Genomic DNA, 9,136 nt, shown 5'->3' on the forward strand with positions numbered 1-9,136 from the left:
TAATTTAATAATAACATATAATTATCATGATAACAGCTATCATTGACTGAACAGTTACCATGAGCTAATTACTTTACATAAATGACATGATTTAATATTTTGCAACAGTTAGATAAATGCTGTCCTATTATTATTTTATTCACAGAGATGAGTTAGGAAGCTACAGGATTTTGCAAGTGAGGAAACTGGGGCTCAGAGAGATTCACTGAACCTTCCAAAGTCATAAACCAAATGGCACCTATAAGTAAAAAGAGTCAGGAATGGGTCCCAAACTGTCCTGTCCGTAAATCAGATTGCTCTCCATCCCACATATAACTATTTGCCCGATTGTAAGGAAAAGATGATATTCTTATTCTTGTTCCTCCCTCTCTTAGGATATTGCTCCATTTCATGCTAGCTTACCTTGTGAGTCTATACAAAGTAGGGATTTAAAGAGCCAGGCTGGCTGGGTTAAATGCTGACTCTGCCTCTTAGCAGCTGTTAGATTTGGGACAAATCACTCAATAGGTCTACACTTCAGTCCTTACCTATAAAATAGGGACCATAGGCGTAACCTCCCTATAGGGTCGTTGTGAATAGTAAATGTATTAATTCATGCAAGACACTTAAAGCATTGCCTGGCCCATAGTAAGAACTCTGTGAGTGTTAGCTATTATCGTCATATTCCCTTCCGTCTTGCTTTCTCCCCACCTCTCCCTCTTCTCTCCTTATGTTTTGAGGTTTGAAAAGAAATAACAATTTGGCTTCAATTGATGAAGCTGAAAAGTAAATAAATAGCAGGTGCAGGCAGAAAGCAGATGGAATTCACTCTGGGTTTTCTTTTCTGTTAGCTTTGGAAAGGTTTGGTGTTTGCGTAACTTGTTCTCTGCCTTCTTCCAAACAGCTCCTTATTTAATTCACAGATTCTTTCTATAAATACTTCCTTCCTTCCAGCTATCCCACCCCATCCTTTCCCTTGATACTAATAATAGTTGTCATCTGTAGAGTCCTTACTACGTGTCAGGCACCCTCCGAACTTTCTCTTACAGAATACTCACGTGATGCCTAAGACATATGTATTATTATTTCCTTTTTACAGATGAGGAAATTAAGATTCCAGAGAGATAATCTCTTAAATCTCTGCCTACATTTATCTAATATTTATGTGGCATTTAAATAAAAATAAGGCAGATTTCAAATTGTTTATGGAAATCCTTAACTTCAGAAATCCTCTCTTGTAGGAAATAGAGAAAATGCCACTGTTCACTGAATGCGTATGTTTTAACGAACATTGTGACTGAGTCAAAATATAACATTTAGAAAACAGGATCCAGGCTGAAGAATGCTTGGCTTATTGGAAATATTGTCCTCAGTCAGAGACAGGAGTTGAATCAAGTGTAGTGAGATGCCCTCTCCTCCATCTGGTCTTAGGAGCAAATGAGCTAAGTGAGCAATGAGCCCCTCACTTAGGATCTGAGGGCCTTGGGGAGAAGGCCTGATGCAGAGCTGCTTTGGCTGTGATGTCGGGTAGGGATGCAGTACGAGGTCTGAGTTCTGATTCCTCACCAGGGCTACTTCATGTCACATAGCACTCCTCTTTCCATTGTGCTGTCCTGAGACCCAGCTCTATCCCTGCAGCTCTCCCCGGGACAGGAATGTTGAGATATTCTTTAGTTCTTTCTGCACATTAGCTTCCTTTGATTTTTTTTTTATGGTTTCTCTGTTTCCCCCTGGCTACAGTTGCATGTGGCTCTGCCAACTCTGTTGTTAGCTCCAGGCCTGACTGTAAATGGACCGGTCAGCTTCTGTGTAGGTTATGCTGTACAACAAACCACCTCAAAATCTTACCAACGCATATTTAATTCTCACTCACATGTCTTGAGGGTTGTGGTCAACCACAGCTCTGTTAGACTCAGCTGGATTCCACATGTCTTCTGGTTCTGCAGTCCAGGCTGAAGGAGAAGTCGCTGTGTGGGACATGCTGTTCTCACAGAGGTGGCCCAGAACGAAAGAACGCAGCCAAGCCATGTGATCAGGTTGCAAGCTCCTGTTCACGTGAGACTAGCATAATGTCTGCTTCTATCACATTGGTCAGGGTGTGCCACAAGGCAGAGACTTAAGGACATGGGGCAGTGATGCACTGTAATGGTTGAGAGAGAACAAATAATTCTGAACAAATAATATACAACTCTAAGGGACACTGAATCTGCCATTTTCAAGAGCCTATCGTCATCCGACTACAACCTGTATCATAGTGAAAATTCTTGGTAGAAGTTTGGATTCATTTAGGATAGCCCAAACTATGGATTGGTTTTCTTGGGTCAGTGTTCATCCTTGAACCAATCAGCAGTGGCTGGGAAAAGGGGATATACTAGCATTATATAAAGGGGAAATCAAGAGCTGTGGCCAGGGGCAAATTACTTAGGAAGGATGTATGGGATAGGCATGCAGATGCACTGAATATTGGCCTCCTGCTTTTTCCCTTATTATTAACCTCATCATCATCATCTTCACTTATATTTTATTTATTTATTTATTCATTTATTTATTTATTTATTTAGCTGAGCCATCCTACCACCTGTTGGCAGCTCAGCAGCAGCTTAGCTCGAGCTGGGCATCGAACTGCTGTTGCTCAGAGCTTGCACTCTTGAGCGAGCTCTTAACCAACTGAGCCACTCAGCTGGCCTCATCATCTTCACTTTTTACACATTTTTACCATTGTCACCATCATTATCATAATAAATGTTATTGCCTTGATGGCTTTACCACCTTCATCAGCATAACCACCTTCATCATCTTTATTCTTCACCACAACTTTGTCATCTTCATCACCTGCACCACTATCAGCATCTCCTTTACCCTCGGTATTGCAGTGTACACTGTGGTATTCTCTCCAACAGTAGGCTTCCTCTTGACCACTGTGCAGTACCCATGGTGTTTGGGAAGGAATTAAATTCTGCCCCCAGCTCAAGGAGTTGGAGGCAACTTCAGTTAGCCCACAGACACAATGCCACCATGATGATAGCTGTTAGATCTTATTATACTTATTGGTTCAGGATAGGTAAGTGATCCAAGGTGGTCCAATAGAAGTTAGGTTCAGAACTGCATGGGACAGTCAAAAGGAAAAAAATGTCTTGTCTCTCACTGGACATGTATAAGAGTGTGTAGCCCAGATGTTGCTGAAGCCACCTCTTGACTGAAGCTTGCCCTGCCTTTCCGAATTTTATGTATTCAATGCAATACACTTCCTTTATTGCCTGTCTGATTTTTTTTACTACACAAATTATCTGAAATTATATAATCAAACTAATGACCTTCACTAACTTCATAAACACCAATATTGCTAATTCTGTAGCTGCTACCATGCCTATGATGGCCCCCACAATGTCTCTGGAAATGCTTAATTGGAGGTCAAATTATGGATATAAAGAAAAGGAATGCAGAAGCATGGTGGATAGATACCTCGTTGTCTCTTAATATTTTTGGCATACTGAAAGAAAGTCCTCCTATATTTCATGTGTCTTTCATATCAATAAACCTGTTAGTTCTAAAAGCAATCTTGAACATGCATAATGCATTTTATGTTCCAAAACTAATAAAGTGATTTTATAGCTAAAAAATTGTTCTAAAAAATCCCCAGCACTGAATGTGCAGGCAGCAAGGTGGGGTGGGGGGTGCACTGAATCAGCTTCCTTCTTGACCAAGAATCCAGGAGCCCGCCTTCTAAGACTGCCAGCTACTCATTTGCATGTGGTCTGGGGAAAGTTCTTATCAGTCTCTGGACTTTAGTGTCTTCATCTCTAAATTGACAGGGTTAATCCAGGTTCTAAGGAGCCTGGGGTTCTAAGCCAGTTTTCAGGTTTTCTGACCAGTAGGGAAGTGTATTTTATAATAGGTTTAGATCTATTAAATCTGTGAAATAGATCTGGACAAGTCATGCATCTAAGCTTAGTGGCTTATAAGTTCATAAAAATAGAAGTAGAATCATAGACTGTTAGAGCCAGAAAGGACCACAGAGATCAACTAATCCAACTCCTTCACCTTTGAGATAAGGAAGCCAGGGTCCAGAGAGGTTCCGTGACTTACCTGAGGTAGCCCAGGCAACTTCTCGGCCATGCCCTTCACCCACTACTTACAGCCTTAATTTTATCTGATTTTCTTGACATAATCCTGCCCTGTCATTTCTTCTAAATTGAAAATTTAGCAGTGGTAGTTTTCTTTCTTTCTTTTTTTTTTTCTTCCTTCTTCACAGCACATGAATCAAAAGACCATGAGCTCTTCCAAAATGGGACTGGTAGTTATTTCTACAGCATCCAGTCCTCTTGGCCCAACAATCAAGGCAAGTTGAATGAATGAGCCTCAGTGAGAGGGGAAGTCATTTCATCATTCCCGTGCCTTGGTAATGCTTTCCCTTAACTACTTCAAATGAGTTGGTTGGGTGATTTTTAACCTTAAAGAATTAGGTTGGAAACACTCTGAAGATGTATATCCCAACTATTCTAGAAAATGTTAGGGAAAGACTAAGAAAGAGTCTCCTAAAATCACCTGTATTTGTATACCACTGACCCATTTTACCTGTCTCAAAGTTGCCTTCCACTTCCGACACGCCTGCCAGGTAATCAATCGTTGGTAATGGACATAAACGGTTACTTGATTTTTCACTGTGAAATTGTCAGTTCTGCCTGCTAATAATCTATTAGCCTCCTTTGTCCAAAGTGAGGAGGGACAGGTCCTCCATGACCTGTGCTGATCTCCAGAAACTGAGAATCCAAAGGGAGATTTTATTTTGCAATTACAAGAAGTAATACAAATGGGGGCCATTTGAAAATGGCTCCCTGGAGTCCCTCCTTTGGACTGAGATCTGTGATGGATGTCATCAGCTTACTCTGCTTTGAATGACCTGTAGGGATCGCACACAAAGTCCCATGTTCGCCTTGAAAGAAAGAAAAAAACACCTGTGAATTTCCTGAGAAACCATACTTCAGGGAGCTAGAGACCCATCTCCTGCTCAGCTTCCTCTCTGAAACTTGAAGCTAACAGACTGAATACAGATGAGCTTGCATCTCCGTGAGCTTCTTTTCCTCTTCTCCTTCAGACACAAGCAAGGTTAAGGCTGCAGAACATGAGTCTCCCAGAATGCCCTTCCTGGAAGCCAGCATGTCAGGAAAGCAGCTGTGGCATCATGGACTGAGAGCCAGGAGGCCCACGTTCAAGCCCTGATCCTGCCACTTGCTCGTTGTGGTACTTTGCCACTCAGTGTCTGTTTTATTCACCTCTTAAGTGGGAGAATACCTATTTCATAGGGTAAGTGTGACTGTTGCAAATTATACAGGTAAGATGTTTGTCCCGTAGTTGGTGCTCAATAAATAGTACTTGCCATTATTATTATTATTATTATTATTATTATTATTATTGTTATTATTTTAGTAGCCACCTGTTTGGGAGAAAATACTGTTTAAGGATATTAAACTCAAGAACAGCAGTTGTCTGACTTTAGGATGCACAGAAATGTCACTTGGGGAGCTTATTATAACACCAATTCTAGAGATAAGCCCCAGAGGTGGATTCAGTAGGAGTGAGTCTAAGAGTCTACATGTTTTCATGTGAGCGCCAGGTGATTCTAATGCAGTGGATTTATGATCCACACTTTGAGTGAAAGAGGAAAATGAGCAGCAAGCAGGATTAGCAAATATATGTTGATTCATTGATTGACTCATCGGGGACTCTAGTTCTCACCTATAGAGGAGACTGAAACTAGGCACCATTGTATTCCTGTAGTAATCAAGAAATCTCTCTGTATATCTAACCACATCCTTGTCTGCAATAACCAAAGCCTATTCCTCTTAGTGAAAATAAGAACACGTGATCAGCAGCCTCATCATGACAACTCTTTAGATATTTGCAGAGAGCAGTAATGACGTCCCTTTGTCATCTCACGTTGTCACCAGATCACTCACTTATTTGCTTCAATTTCAAGTCACCATTAAGACACAATAAATGATCTCTAACAAATAAAGTCCTGATAAAACAGGGGTGCAGATCAAAGAACATCAGAACTGAATGAGACCTCGGAGTTTCTCTCATATGAGTCTCTTATTTGACAGATGAGTAAGGGCCAGAGGTCACCGCACAGGATGGTGACAGGGTAGATGTTTACAGCCCTGGTTTCCGACATTCCACTTCAGTACCCTTCCTGCTACATGGCATGGGCTCTAATTCATTTAAACTAATGAATACCTACACTTTCCTAGGCACTGTGCTGGGCACTGTTGGCAACGGGGAGGCCTATTGACCTAAGAAAACAACCCTGAATTAAAGAATATCACTGACTGGTGGAGGAAACGTAAAGCTAAAAATCAATTGACAAACAATATAATAATTGTGAAGTAGGCCTAATTGTCCCACTTTTACTGAGGTGGAAATTGAGGACCAGAGTAGGTAACTTGCCCAAGACCTAAGAGTATCTGAAAGAGTCTAAACTTGGTCTTTTAATTCACTTAATCAACAACAATGTATGGCAGGCTTACGAACTATGTGCCAGACCTAAGCTAGTCGTTTGTTATATAATGATGAACAGGACCTCCACCATGCCAGAATCCTAAATCAAGCATGGAGTTCATGGTCTACAGACTTTCTGCTCTCTCTCCTCCTCTAGGCAAAGATCACTTGGCTTGCAGTCATCCTGGAAATTTTGAAAGAAAATGAAGGCAGTTCCTAAGAGCTCTGACAAGGAAAGCGAAGATTCTTTCTTGCCTAACAAAGTGAACACGTAATCCATGGAAAGTCAAATCAATGTTTCCTTACTTTGGGGACGCCCAAAGGCTTAGGACACCAAAGATGGAGAGCTTTCTTGAGGCTGTCATTACATTTGCCAGAATTATATTCCCAGCAGTCAAAAGCTGGGGTGACGAGGGAAGGAAACATGTCTTGGTGGCCTCCACCCGCGTTAAATGTTGAATTATCTTACAGTTGATAGTTCCCTAGATTCCTCGACCTTTAAATGCTGAACACCACATGCCTGTTGAATTTTAATCAATTTATTTTTTTCAACTGGAAATGTCAGACTTCTGTATGGAATTACTTGGTGCTGCTGATGTGACAAAGACTCAAAGTTCAGTGTCTGAAGTCATGGAATAGCAGAGGAACCAGCATGCATCAAGAGACATAATTTGCAGGCAGCCAAATAAGGAAGTGAGAGAACATATATTTTTCATTAGCTTTCATTTATAGCTGTGGGGACCTGAATTTATTTTGCTGTCTGTCCTCCAGCGTGAATAAAACTCGTCAGGATTGCTAATGACTTGGAAAATGTCACTAAGAAAGCTGATGAGGGAATAGGATTTCTTGTTTATAAAGTACCTATTGAGTGCCTCAAAACGCAATGTCACTTAATCCTCACCCAAAGCCTGTGATAGAATAAGAAATTATGATTCTTATTTTGTAGAAGAGGAAACAGGCACACAGAAACTTGCTAGTTACTGCAGAGCTTGTAAGTGACAGAGCACAGCTTAACTGTGGACTTGCTGTCTCCAAAACTCATGCTCCTGTCATTTTATCAAGTACCCTGAACTGAATCTATATGCCTTCATCTGTTTCTTAGGATGAGAGTCAGTCTTCAGGAGAATTTAAGCTGAACACTACTGATTGGATCCCGTCACCCAATTTCTATCCACTCTTGGTTTAACTGACCCAGAGCCTCCACGTTCATGTATTTTTGTAGTCAGATAAATAAGTTTATAGTATTTTTCTGTGAAAAAAAAACATGTCTAGTATGCTCTCCATCATATGGTCACCAGTCTGACCATCAGGAAAGGTATGTGACTCACAGAAGGCGCTCAAAAAATATTTGTTGAATTTTTCTCTGTTTTGTAATTATCTCTGTTTCTGTTCCTCTCTCCCTCCCTGCTTCCTTTTTCCCTCTCTTCCCCTGATATGTGTTCCAGCATTTATCTCTAGGTTGAGAAAATGCCAAACCGATCTTAGAAATCCATGGCCTCCCCCCAATCCCCCCTTCAGTGCACCATTACCATTGCTCTACCTGGCTGGCTAAATAAAGCTAACATTTAACTCCCAGAGCCGGCCCCCAGGTAATAATGAAGTAGGACTTCACTAATTACCAGCTACTTTCACCTTTTAAGAAAAGGCTGTTTGGTCATGTCCACAACTGCACAGCCCCACACCCCTCCCCGATGCCCACTTTCTGTCTAGGGAACTATCCGCCCAGCAGGCTTAGCAGACTGTAAATCCCTGGGCAGGAGTGGACTTGTCCCAGGCTGTCACTGCGTTCTGGCTCCATCCCCTCACGGAGAGAGGTGTTAAGAGCTGATTTAAGCAGCTAACAGCAGACAGGCTCAGTACCCTTAGCTGACTTTTCCATCCACTGGTCTTCTGGGGAAAGAAACCTGCCAATGCCCTGATCTATCTTTCTGGCTTAATCTGTTTCCACTTACCCTACATCTTCTATGCAGAGGGTTGAACTCAAATGCACACAGTGGCTGGACAGATAACATGAATGTTTCCATTGGCCTGAGAGAATTAGTGCAGCTGCTCCCTGTGCATGGGGCAGCTATGACTTAACTTCAGCAGACTGTGCCCAGGCGGACAGGTGGCCCTGTGCTGCTATTAAGACCAATTTTCAAAAGGATTCTGATGGCTAATACATGTGTGAGCTATATCAATCTTCAAGACTCTTTCAAATGCTCTAAAATTAGGGGTGTGGCCCGGGAAACCACTCTTCTTCAGTCCTGTGACTTCCCGTAATTTGTGTAATTTTCTGACCTTTGGATTTTTTTCATGCCGTTCCCCCTACCTAGAATCCTTAGCTACCTATGCCCACCTATCCATGCTTTAAGCCGCCACGCCCTCCATGAAGGGTCTCCCCAGCTGTAACTGACCTTTCTCTCCTCCAAGTTGCCGTGCCGTGTTTCATGGACTTAAAGAAATGCAATACTTTGTAGACTTACTCAAAGTTCCACTCCCTTTTTCCCATATTGTCTATCGCTAGGATTGGTACTCAATAAATATCTTTTGAAACAAAGATGAAATGAAAGAAGGAATCCACGAATAAACTAATGAACAAATAAAAAGAAAGTGTGGTGTGATCAAACGGGCATGAATTTTGGAGACAGACTTTGGTCTTTGGGGTAAAATGTGAGAT

The 9,136-nt window shown here is 41.6% G+C and overlaps 1 pseudogene; it reads left to right on the forward strand.

Annotated features, from left to right (window-relative positions):
- Positions 1-3,583, forward strand: part of LOC109385720 (transmembrane protein 147 pseudogene) — a 10,293-nt pseudogene extending 6,710 nt beyond the window's left edge.
- Positions 3,584-9,136: the final 5,553 nt, after the last annotated feature.

The sequence above is a fragment of the Hipposideros armiger genome, unplaced genomic scaffold (assembly GCF_001890085.2).
Source record: "Hipposideros armiger isolate ML-2016 unplaced genomic scaffold, ASM189008v1 scaffold_123, whole genome shotgun sequence".
NCBI classification, from domain to species: Eukaryota; Metazoa; Chordata; class Mammalia; order Chiroptera; family Hipposideridae; genus Hipposideros; species Hipposideros armiger.